This window comes from Pseudophryne corroboree, unplaced genomic scaffold, assembly GCF_028390025.1.
Source record: "Pseudophryne corroboree isolate aPseCor3 unplaced genomic scaffold, aPseCor3.hap2 scaffold_302, whole genome shotgun sequence".
Classification (NCBI taxonomy): Eukaryota; Metazoa; Chordata; class Amphibia; order Anura; family Myobatrachidae; genus Pseudophryne; species Pseudophryne corroboree.
In genome coordinates, this window is record NW_026969693.1 from 195,171 (window position 1) to 207,437 (window position 12,267).

Consider the following 12,267-nt stretch of genomic DNA (forward strand, 5'->3'; position numbering starts at 1 on the left):
ATCCATCTGCTGCATGCACTAATGCTTGCACTAGTTGTTGCATTTGGTTTGTTGTTTGGGGGTGCTTCAGTATTAGGCAGCCTTCTGCCCTCCCATGTTCATCTGAAAATATGTGTTCTCCCTGCAGTTGTTGTCCCCAGATGAGAGTTCCCTTGTGCTGCCTCAGTTGAATCTCCTTTACTTGACAGAGATGTGCCTGAGCAGCGGCCCTCCCAGCCCTATCCCAAATCATACTTATTTTGCATAGGAGACACCATGGTCATGAAGATTGTTCACCCAGGGTGAGGTTCATTCATTGCATTCTGGGTATGCTGACCCCTGTGATTTCCCCAAATGTGGGAAACTCGCCTGCATTTTTTGTGGTAGTGGGGGACTGTGTTTGTGTTTTCCTCTGGTCAGCTCTGGTAAAAGTCAGATTTCTTTGTCTCATATATTCCTCTAGCCTTGTTCTTCTTTCGAGAGTTCCCTTGTGCTGCCTCAGTTGGATCTCCTTCACTTGACAGGGGGGTGCCCGAGCAGTGACCCTCCCCAGCTCTAGCCCAACTCCTACTTACCTGCCAGGTGAGATACTATGATCATGAAGGTGCTTCTCCCAGGGCAAGGCTCACCCATTGCACTCTGGGTGTGCTGCTCCTGTGATTTCCCCAAATGTGGGAAACTTGATTGCATAATTTGTGTTTCCCCTGGTCGGCTCTCGTATAATTCAGATCTCTTTGTCTCAGGTCTCTCTCCAGCCTAGTTTGCTGTCTGTTTCCACTTCTCTTTTCTGGAGCCACTCCCTTCTATGCCCTTGCGCACTATCCTGACTTCTCCCGTCTGCTTACTTTGTGCCTTCCAACGCACAATGCGAACTACAGGTAGTGCTGCAGGGCCCACACCCTTTTAGTTGCCTTACAGAGCAGCTCTGGAGCTGTTACAGTGCCCAGCTGCTGCAAGAAATCAGCTTGAATGCTTCAGGGGCTGGGGCATAGCCAACATGAGCCCCACACCAAAGGAGGGTGGGGGTGTTTAATGCGAACTAGGGGTCATCCAAGCACCGCAAAAGGCCGCCATGCCCTGCATGCCCCTTTTCTCTTTTCATATGCAGATGAGGGTTCCAGCCAACTTTGGCCCACTGCTTGGATGACATCACCGTATGCAAATCCGTCTGCTGCAGACCTTCCCCCAGGAATGCTTGTACTAGTTGTTGCATATGGTTTGATATTTGATGGTGCTTCAGTATTAGGCAGCCTTCCGCCCTCCCATGTTCATCTGAAAAGATGTGGTCTCCCTGCAGTTGTTGTCCCCAGACGAGAGTTCCCTTGTGCTTCCTCAGTTGAATCTCCTTAACTTGATGGGGGAGGGGCTGCCCGAGCAGCCACCCTCCCCAGCCCTATCCCAACTCATACTTATTTTGCATATGAGATCTCTTGATCATGAAGATTGTTCTCACAGGGTGAAGTTCATCCATTATATTTTAAAATAGGAAGGTACAAATTACATATTTGAATTGCATCTATGTGCTGGATTCAAATGTCCCCCCCCCCCTTCCTTTCTCAATTGTGCCCATCAGCAGCTATTCTAAGGTTGCTGCCAATGGGTGTGACACATTAATTTCTTCTGTGGGGTACACAGGACTCCACAAGGATTCACATTGGGGTGTAGAGTAGGATCTTGATCTGAGGCACCAACCGACTCAAAGCTTTTGACTGTTCCCAAGATGCTCAGCGCATCCTCCTCTATAACCCCGCTTCCATGAACAGGGAGCTCAGTTTGTAGTTGGTGCCTTCAGTAGCAGGCCACTTAACAGGGGCCTGCCTCAGGAAGCCAATTCTTAGCTATTCATTTTGACAAGAAAAGAAGAACTTGTTTTATGAGAATCTACAAGGGCTGCAGCAGGCTAGGTCTAATAGACATCTTTACTGCAGCTTCATCACTCCCAGCGGCGCTGTATACTCCCGTGCCCTGGTTGCTGGGTCACTGCAGCGGAGGCTCCGGTTTCTTCCTAAGGTCAGTCACACACACACCGCCCTTCCGGATCACGAGGCCGCTGATGAAGGGGAGCGTGGCCGTAGGGGGTGGACCGTGTGCGCACTGGCGTGGACACTGATTACTGGGCAGCCGCTCCACTAGCCACCAGGTACAGTTAAGGAGCACAGGTCTGGGGGTTTTTCTCCTATATTAAACCAATTTTGTACTGCCCGCAGCGCATTGTGATAGGTAATAGGGCCTGATTCAGGTTGGATTGCAATCACAATAAGTGATCCAACTGCAAAAATTGCTAAGAGCATACGCATGTGCCTGCATTTTCTGCGGCACCCCGCAGAGAATGCGATCGCCTCTGCCTGTCAATCGGGGCAGGGGGGGAGAGGGGGGTCAGCAACACTCCATTTCCAAGTCAGGGATGGAGCGGTGCGGGGGCAAGGCTTCAAAATGGGGTCTGCAATGGAGGAGACACAGGGGGCGTGGTCACAGCAGCTGTATGACATCACATTCAGCCGCTGTGATCACAAAAATGGTGGCGGCTTCCTGCGCGCACATACAGTCTGCACCAGCAGGAGGCTACACCATTTTTTATGATCACGCTGAACTGCAGTGCGACTGCAATTACAGCATGGTCAAGAAGGGAGGCGTCATGCTGGGTGGCCATAAGAGATGAGCGGGTTCGGTTCCTCGGAATCCGAACCCGCCCGAACTTCACCCTTTTTTGCTCGGGTCCGAGCAGACTCGGATCCTCTCGCCTTGCTCGGTTAACCCGAGCGCGCCCGAACGTCATCATCCCGCTGTCGGATTCTCACGAGACTTGGATTCTATATAAGGAGCCGCGCGTCGCCGCCATTTTCACACGTGCATTGAGATTGATAGGGAGAGGACGTGGCTGGCGTCCTCTCCGTTTAGATTAGAAGATAGAGACGAGTGACATTTGATTTACTACTAATTTGGGGAGCAGTTGAACTTGTCAGGAGTACTCAGTAGTGCAGAGTTTTGCTGATAGTGACCACCAGTTTTATTATTTATAATCCGTTCTCTGCCTGAAAAAAAACGATACACATACCATATCTGTGCTCAGCCTCAGTGTGCTGCATGATATATCATCTATGTATATCTGACTGTGCTGAGTGCTCACTGCTCACACAGCTTAATTGTGGGGGAGACTGGGGAGCAGTTATAGCAGGAGTACAGTGCACACTTTTGCTGCCAGTGTGACCACCAGTATATTGTCTGCCTGAAAAAGTTAAACACTCCTGTGGTGTTTTTTTTTTATTCTATAAATGCATTCTGCTGACAGTGTCCAGCAGGTCCGTCATACATATATTATATAAATATTTACCTGCAGTAGTGTTATATTTTTTTTTTCATCTTTATCATCTCTATATTAGCAGACGCAGTACGGTAGTCCACGGCTGTGGCTATCTCTGTGTCGTCAGTGCTCGTCCATAATTGTATACCTACCTACCTGTGGTGGTTTTTTTTTTTCTATCTTCTTCATACTAGTAGTTTAGGAGTCTACTGACAGTGTCCACCAGGTCCATCATTATATTATATACCTACAGTAGTAATATATTTATTATATTATCTATACTAGCAGACGCAGTACGGTAGTCCACGGCTGTGGCTATCTCTGTGTCGTCAGTGCTCGTCCATAATTGTATACCTACCTACCTGTGGTGGGTTTTTTTTTTATCTTCTTCATACTAGTAGTTTAGCAGTCTGCTGACAGTGTCCACCAGGTCCGTCATTATATTATATACCTACAGTAGTAATATATTTATTATATTATCTATACTAGCAGATGCAGTACGGTAGTCCACGGCTGTACCTACCTCTGTGTCGTCAGTGCTCGTCCATAATTGTATACCTACCTGTGGTGGGGTTTTTTTTTCTATCTTCTTCATACTAGTAGTTTAGGAGTCTGCTGACAGTGTCCACCAGGTCCGTCATTATATTATATACCTACAGTAGTAATATATTTAGTATATTATCTATACTAGCAGACGCAGTACGGTAGTCCACGGCTGTACCTACCTCTGTGTCGTCACTCGTCCATAATTGTATACCTAACTGTGGTGGTTTTTTTTTTCTATCTTCTTCATACTAGTAGTTTAGCAGTCTGCTGACAGTGTCCACCAGGTCCGTCATTATATTATATATACCTACAGTAGTTATATATATTTTTTTTTATATCATTAATTATCATCTCTATACTAGCAGACGCAGTACGGTAGGCCACGGCTGTGGCTATCTCTGTGTCGTCAGTGCTCGTCCATAATTGTATACCTACCTACCTGTGGTGGAAGTTTTTTTCTATCTTCTTCATACTAGTAGTTTAGCAGTCTGCTGACAGTGTCCACCAGGTCCGTCATTATATTATATATACCTACAGTAGTTATATATATATATTTTTTTATATCATTAATTATCATCTCTATACTAGCAGACGCAGTACGGTAGTCCACGGCTGTAGCTACCTCTGTGTCGTCAGTCACTCGTCATCCATAAGTATACTAGTATCCATCCATCTCCATTGTTTACCTGAGGTGCCTTTTAGTTGTGCCTATTAAAATATGGAGAACAAAAATGTTGAGGTTCCAAAAATAGGGAAAGATCAAGATCCACTTCCACCTCGTGCTGAAGCTGCTGCCACTAGTCATGGCCGAGACGATGAAATTCCATCAACGTCGTCTGCCAAGGCCGATGCCCAATGTCATAGTACAGAGCATGTAAAATCCAAAACACAAAAGATCAGTAAAAAAATGACTCAAAAATCTAAATAAAAATCGTCGGAGGAGAAGCGTAAACTTGCCAATATGCCATTTACCACACGGAGTGGCAAGGAACGGCTGAGGCCCTGGCCTATCTTCATGGCTAGTGGTTCAGCTTCACATGAGGATGGAAGCACTCAGCCTCTCGCTAGAAAAATGAAAAGACTTAAGCTGGCAAAAGCACAGCAAAGAACTGTGCGTTCTTCAAAATCACAAATCCACAAGGAGAGTCCAATTGTGTCGGTTGCGATGCCTGACCTTCCCAACACTGGACGTGAAGAGCATGCACCTTCCACCATTTGCACGCCCCCTGCAAGTGCTGGAAGGAGCACCCGCAGTCCAGTTCCTGATAGTCAGATTGAAGATGTCAGTGTTGAAGTACACCAGGATGAGGAGAATATGGGTGTTGCTGGCACTGGGGAGGAAATTGACAAGGAGGATTCTGATGGTGAGGTGGTTTGTTTAAGTCAGGCACCCGGCGAGACACCTGTTGTCCGTGGGAGGAATATGGCCATTGACATGCCTGGTGAAAATACCAAAAAAATCAGCTCTTCGGTGTGGAAGTATTTCAACAGAAATGCGGACAACAGGTGTCAAGCCGTGTGTTGCCTTTGTCAAGCTGTAATAAGTAGGGGTAAGGACGTTAACCACCTCGGAACATCCTCCCTTATACGTCACCTGCAGCGCATTCATCATAAGTCAGTGACAAGTTCAAAAACTTTGGGCGACAGCGGAAGCAGTCCACTGACCAGTAAATCCCTTCCTCTTGTAACCAAGCTCACGCAAACCACCCCACCAACTCCCTCAGTGTCAATTTCCTCCTTCCCCAGGAATGCCAATAGTCCTGCAGGCCATGTCACTGGCAATTCTGACGAGTTCTCTCCTGCCTGGGATTCCTCCGATGCATCCTTGAGTGTAACGCCTACTGCTGCTGGCGCTGCTGTTGTTGCTGCTGGGAGTCGATGGTCATCCCAGAGGGGAAGTCGTAAGACCACTTTTACTACTTCCACCAAGCAATTGACTGTCCAACAGTCCTTTGCGAGGAAGATGAAATATCACAGCAGTCATCCTGCTGCAAAGCGGATAACTGAGGCCTTGGCATCCTGGGCAGTGAGAAACGTGGTTCCGGTATCCATCATTACTTCAGAGCCAACTATAGACTTGATTGAGGTACTGTGTCCCCGGTACCAAATACTATCTAGGTTCCATTTCTCTAGGCAGGCGATACCGAAAATGTACACAGACCTCAGAAAAAGACTCACCAGTGTCCTAAAAAATGCAGTTGTACCCAATGTCCACTTAACCACGGACATGTGGACAAGTGGAGCAGGGCAGACTCAGGACTATATGACTGTGACAGCCCACTGGGTAGATGTATTGACTCCCGCCGCAAGAACAGCAGCGGCGGCACCAGTAGCAGCATCTCGCAAACGCCAACTCTTTCCTAGGCAGGCTACGCTTTGTATCACCGCTTTCCAGAATACGCACACAGATGAAAACCTCTTACGGCAACTGAGGAAGATCATCACAGAATGGCTTACCCCAATTGGACTCTCCTGTGGATTTGTGGCATCGGACAACGCCAGCAATATTGTGCGTGCATTATATCTGGGCAAATTCCAGCACGTCCCATGTTTTGCACATACCTTGAATTTGGTGGTGCAGAATTATTTAAAAAACGACAGGGGCGTGCAAGAGATGCTGTCGGTGGCCACAAGAATTGCGGGACACTTTCGGCGTACAGGCACCACGTACAGAAGACTGGAGCAACACCAAAAACGCCTGAACCTGCCCTGCCATCATCTGAAGCAAGAAGTGGAAACGAGGTGGAATTCAACCCTCTATATGCTTCAGAGGATGGAGGAGCAGCAAAAGGCCATTCAAGCCTATACATCTGACCACGATATAGGAGGTGGAATGCACCTGTCTCAAGCGCAGTGGAGAATGATTTCAACGTTGTGCAAGGTTCTGCAACCTTTTGAACTTGCCACACGTGAAGTCAGTTCAGACACTGCCAGCCTGAGTCAGGTCATTCCCATCATCAGGCTTTTGCAGAAGAAGCTGGAGACATTGAAGGAGGAGCTAAGACAGAGCGATTCCGCTAGGCATGTGGGACTTGTGGATGGAGCCCTTCATTCGCTTAACCAGGATTCACGGGTGGTCAATCTGTTGAAATCAGAGCACTACATTTTGGCCACCGTGCTCGATCCTAGATTTAAAACCTACGTTGTATCTCTCTTTCCGGCAGACACAAGTCTGCAGGGGTTCAAAGACCTGCTGGTGAGAAAATTATCAAGTCAAGCGGAACTTGATCGGTCAACAGCTCCTCCTTCACAGTCTCCCGCAATTGGGGGTGCGAGGAAAAGGCTCAGAATTCCGAGCCCACCCGCTGGCGGTGATGCAGGGCAGTCTGGAGCGACTGCTGATGCTGACATCTGGTCCGGACTGAAGGACCTGCCAACGATTACGGACATGTCGTCTACTGTCACTGCATATGATTCTCTCACCATTGAAAGAATGGTGGAGGATTATATGAGTGACCGCATCCAAGTAGGCACGTCAGACAGTCCGTACGTATACTGGCAGGAAAAAGAGGCAATTTGGAGGCCCTTGCACAAACTGGCTTTATTCTACCTAAGTTGCCCTCCCACAAGTGTGTACTCCGAAAGAGTGTTTAGTGCCGCCGCTCACCTTGTCAGCAATCGGCGTACGAGGTTACTTCCAGAAAATGTGGAGAAGATGATGTTCATTAAAATGAATTATAATCAATTGCTCCGTGGAGACATTGACCAGCAGCAATTGCCTCCACAAAGTATACAGGGAGCTGAGATGGTGGATTCCAGTGGGGACGAATTGATAATCTGTGAGGAGGGGGATGTACACGGTGATGAATCGGAGGATGATGATGAGGTGGACATCTTGCCTCTATAGAGCCAGTTTGTGCAAGGAGAGATTTATTGCTTCTTTTTTGGTGGGGGTCCAAACCAACCCGTCATTTCAGTCACAGTCGTGTGGCAGACCCTGTCACTGAAATGATGGGTTGGTTAAAGTGTGCATGTCCTGTTTATACAACATAAGGGTGGGTGGGAGGGCCCAAGGCAATTCCACCTTGCACCTCTTTTTTCCTTTATTTTTCTTTGCGTCATGTGCTGTTTGGGGAGTGTTTTTTGGAAGGGCCATCCTGCGTGACACTGCAGTGCCACTCCTAGATGGGCCAGGTGTTTGTGTCGGCCACTTGGGTCGCTGAGCTTAGTCACACAGCTACCTCATTGCGCCTCTTTTTTTCTTTGCGTCATGTGCTGTTTGGGGAGTGTTTTTTGGAAGGGCCATCCTGCGTGACACTGCAGTGACACTCCTAGATGGGCCAGGTGTTTGTGTCGTCCACTTGGGTCGCTGAGCTTAGTCACACAGCTACCTCATTGCGCCACTTTTTTTCTTTGCGTCATGTGCTGTTTGGGGAGTGTTTTTTGGAAGGGCCATCCTGCGTGACACTGGAGTGCCACTCCTAGATGGGCCAGGTGTTTGTGTCGGCCACTTGGGTCGCTGAGCTTAGTCACACAGCTACCTCATTGCGCCTCTTTTTTTCTTTGCGTCATGTGCTGTTTGGGGAGTGTTTCTGGAAGGGCCATCCTGCGTGACACTGCAGTGCCACTCCTAGATGGGCCAGGTGTTTGTGTCGGCCACTTGGGTCGCTGAGCTTAGTCACACAGCTACCTCATTGCGCCTCTTTTTTTCTTTGCGTCATGTGCTGTTTGGGGAGTGTTTTTTGGAAGGGCCATCCTGCGTGACACTGCAGTGCCACTCCTAGATGGGCCAGGTGTTTGTGTCGGCCACTTGGGTCGCTGAGCTTAGTCACACAGCTACCTCATTGCGCCTCTTTTTTTCTTTGCGTCATGTGCTGTTTGGGGAGTGTTTTTTGGAAGGGCCATCCTGCGTGACACTGCAGTGCCACTCCTAGATGGGCCAGGTGTTTGTGTCGGCCACTTGGGTCACTGAGCTTAGTCATCCAGCGACCTCGGTGCAAATTTTAGGACTAAAAATAATATTGTGAGGTGTGAGGTGTTAAGAATAGACTGAAAATTAGTGGAAATTATGGTTATTGAGGTTAATAATACTTTGGGATCAAAATGACTCCCAAATTCTATGATTTAAGCTGTTTTTTAGGGTTTTTTGAAAAAAACACCCGAATCCAAAACACACCCGAATCCGACAAAAAAAATTCGGTGAGGTTTAGCCAAAACGCGTTCGAACCCAAAACACGGCCGCGGAACCGAACCCAAAACCAAAACACAAAACCCGAAAAATTTCCTGTGCACATCTCTAGTGGCCATGCCATGTCACTGTGCAGGAGCCAGCACCGCTCACACACTAGTCCCCGGTGCAGCCCCCAACCCCCGGGACACCCGGAGCAACAAAATGTAGATTCAGGCCACCAGGCCACGCCCCTACCTATGAAACCATGCCTCCTTTTTACCATTGCGCTGCTTATCTGCGCGCACTGCATTACAATCTCCCTCGCCACCTCTCTGGGTGTCACCAGTGATAGTGACACCTCTGCCATGCTTGTAGCAGCTGGTCCTAAGATCTACACCTCAAGCCCTGAGTGTTTGCCCTTGTGACTTGTTGATCATCATAGCAAAGCAGATGCTTACAGAAAACTGCAGGGGCTTAGATTGAAAATAAAAAAAATTGATGGGTATAAGGTAGAGAGGAGCGGGTTCGGTTCTCCGAGAACCGAATTCCCCACGAACCCCACGAACTCCTCCTCCGAGGCAGGCTCGGTTGTTCCCGCCTGACTCGGAAAACCTGAACAAGGGAAAATGTCATCATCCCGCTGTCGGATTCTCGCGAGATTCGGATTCCATATAAAGAGCTGCGCGTTGCCGCCATTTTTACTCGTGCATTGAAGAGAGAGCGGAGAGGACGTGGCTATGTTCTCTCAGTGGAAATCTCAATATCAGTGCTCAGTATCAGTGGATACTTATTGCTGCTCAGTAATACTAGTAGTGTGTCTCTCCTGCTCAGTGTCAGTTCTCAGTAGTATCCTCATCAGTGCTCAGTATCACTGCTCATTGTCTTGTGCTGCATTGTTGTGCTCAGCATACTACAGTACATTACTAATAGTCCAGTGCTGCATCTTGCTGCTCAGTGTCAGTTCTAGTATCCTCATCAGTGCTCACTATCACTGCTCATTGCATTGTGGTGTTCTGTATACTACAGTAACATAGTAATATAGTAACATATAGTAACATAGTTTTTGAGGTTGAATAGAGGCAAATTGCCCATCGTGTTCAACCTGTTTTAAGTTGTGATGATTCTACATACTTGCTGAATAATGTTTTATGACTAGTTAGCTACTACAACTCATGTTACCCCCGGATTAACCATGTTGATATTTTAAGTATTATAACCTTGGATAGCTTTTTCATTCAGAAATGTATCCATTCCTTTTTTAAATCCAATTACAGAGTCCGCCATTACCACCTTCCCTGGCAGGGAATTCCACATCCTGATTGCCCTAACAGTGAAGATCATAGTATCTCACCTGGCAGGTAAGTAGGAGTTGGGCCAGAGCTGTGGAGGATTGCTGCTCGGGCACCCCCTGTCAAATGAAGGAGATCCAACTGAGGCAGCACAAGGGAACTCTCGAAAGAAGAACAAGGCTAGAGGAAGATCTGAGACAAAGAAATCTGACTTTTACCAGAGCTGACCAGAGGAAAGCACAAACACAGTCCCCCACTACCACAAATAATGCAGTCGAGTTTCCCACATTTGGGGAAATCACAGGGGTCAGCATACCCAGAATGCAATGAATGAACCTCACCCTGGGAGAACAATCTTCATGACCATGGTATCGCCTATGCAAAATAAGTATGATTTGGGATAGGGCTGGGGAGGGCCGCTGCTCAGGCACATCTCTGTCAAGTAAAGGAGATTCAACTGAGGCAGCACAAGGGAACTCTCATCTGGGGACAACAACTGCAGGGAGAACACATATTTTCAGATGAACATGGGAGGGCAGAAGGCTGCCTAATACTGAAGCACCCCCAAACAACAAACCAAATGCAACAACTAGTACAAGCATTCCTGGGGGAAGTTCTGCAGAAGACGGATTTGCATACGGTGATGTCATCCAAGCAGTGGGCCAAAGTTGGCTGGATCCCTCATCTGCATATGAATAGAGAAAAGGGGTATGCAGGGCATGGCGGCCTTTTGCGGCGCTTGGATGACCCTTAGTTCGCATTAAACACCCCCACCCTCCTTCGGTGTGGGGCTCATGTTGACAATGCCCCAGCCCCTGAAGCATTCAAGCTGATTTCTTACAGCAGCTTGGCACTGTAACAGCTCCAGAGCTGCTCTGTAAGGCAAGTAAAAGGGTGTGTAGTTTGCATTGTGCATTGGAAGGCACAAAGTAAGCAGACAGGAGGAGAAGTCAGGATAGTGCACAAGGGTATAAAAGGGAGGGGCTCAAGAAAAAAGAAGTGGAAACAGACAGCAAACTAGGCTGGAGAGAGACCTGAGACAAAGAGATCTGAATTATACGAGAGCCGACCAGGGGAAACACAAATTATGCAGTCAAGTTTCCCACATTTGGGGAAATCGCAGGGGCAGCACACCCAGAGTGCAATGGGTGAGCCTTGCCCTGGAAGAAGCACCTTCATGATCATAGTATCTCACCTGGCAGGTAAGTAGGAGTTGGGCTTGAGCTGGGGAGGGTCGCTGCTCGGGCACCCCCCTGTCAAGTGAAGGAGATCCAACTGAGGCAGCACAAGGGAACTCTCGAAAGAAGAACAAGGCTAGAGGAAGATCTGAAACAAAGAAATCTGACTTTTACCAGAGCTGACCAGAGGAAAACACAAACACAGTCCCCCACTACCACAAATAATGCAGTCGAGTTACCCACATTTGGGGAAATCACAGGGGTCAGCATACCCAGAATGCAATGAATGAACCTCACCCTGGGAGAATAATCTTCATGACCATGGTATCTCCTATGCAAAATAAGTATGATTTGGGATAGGGCTGGGGAGGGCCGCTGCTCAGGCACATCTCTGTCAAGTAAAGGAGATTCAACTGAGGCAGCACAAGGGAACTCTCATCTGGGGACAACAACTGCAGGGAGAACACATATTTTCAGATGAACATGGGAGGGCAGAAGGCTGCCTAATACTGAAGCACCCCCAAACAACAAACCAAATGCAACAACTAGTGCAAGCATTCCTGTTTGTTTCTGAAGCCAACTTTGACCCACTGCTTGGATGACATCACCATATGCAAATCCATCTGCTGCAGGCCTTCCCCCAGGAATGCTTGCACTCTTTATATGAAATCCGAATCTCGCGAGAATCCGACAGCGGGATGATGACATTTTCCCTTGTTCAGGTTTTCCGAGTCAGGCGGGAACAACCGAGCCTGCCTCGGAGGAGGAGTTCGTGGGGTTCGTGGGGAATTCGGTTCTCGGAGAACCGAACCCGCTCCTCTCTACCTTATACCCATCAATTTTTTTTATTTTCAATCTAAGCCC

General features: G+C 48.0%; 5 non-coding genes across 5 annotated transcripts; 2 read left to right on the plus strand and 3 right to left on the minus strand.

Moving 5' to 3' along the window:
• The first annotated feature begins 230 nt into the window (after nucleotides 1-230).
• Nucleotides 231-394, plus strand: LOC135016642 (U1 spliceosomal RNA). The gene has a single exon (XR_010214656.1). It is a non-coding gene; the product is annotated as a U1 spliceosomal RNA (small nuclear RNA).
• A 152-nt stretch (nucleotides 395-546) lies between these two features.
• On the plus strand, nucleotides 547-709 carry LOC135016716 (U1 spliceosomal RNA). Its single transcript, XR_010214721.1, has one exon. It is a non-coding gene; the product is annotated as a U1 spliceosomal RNA (small nuclear RNA).
• A 9,744-nt stretch (nucleotides 710-10,453) lies between these two features.
• LOC135016822 (U1 spliceosomal RNA) lies at nucleotides 10,454-10,617 on the minus strand. Its single transcript, XR_010214815.1, has one exon. It is a non-coding gene; the product is annotated as a U1 spliceosomal RNA (small nuclear RNA).
• A 655-nt stretch (nucleotides 10,618-11,272) lies between these two features.
• On the minus strand, nucleotides 11,273-11,435 carry LOC135016696 (U1 spliceosomal RNA). Its single transcript, XR_010214705.1, has one exon. It is a non-coding gene; the product is annotated as a U1 spliceosomal RNA (small nuclear RNA).
• Nucleotides 11,436-11,587: 152 nt separating this feature from the next.
• LOC135016629 (U1 spliceosomal RNA) lies at nucleotides 11,588-11,751 on the minus strand. Its single transcript, XR_010214644.1, has one exon. It is a non-coding gene; the product is annotated as a U1 spliceosomal RNA (small nuclear RNA).
• Between the last annotated feature and the right edge of the window lie 516 nt (nucleotides 11,752-12,267).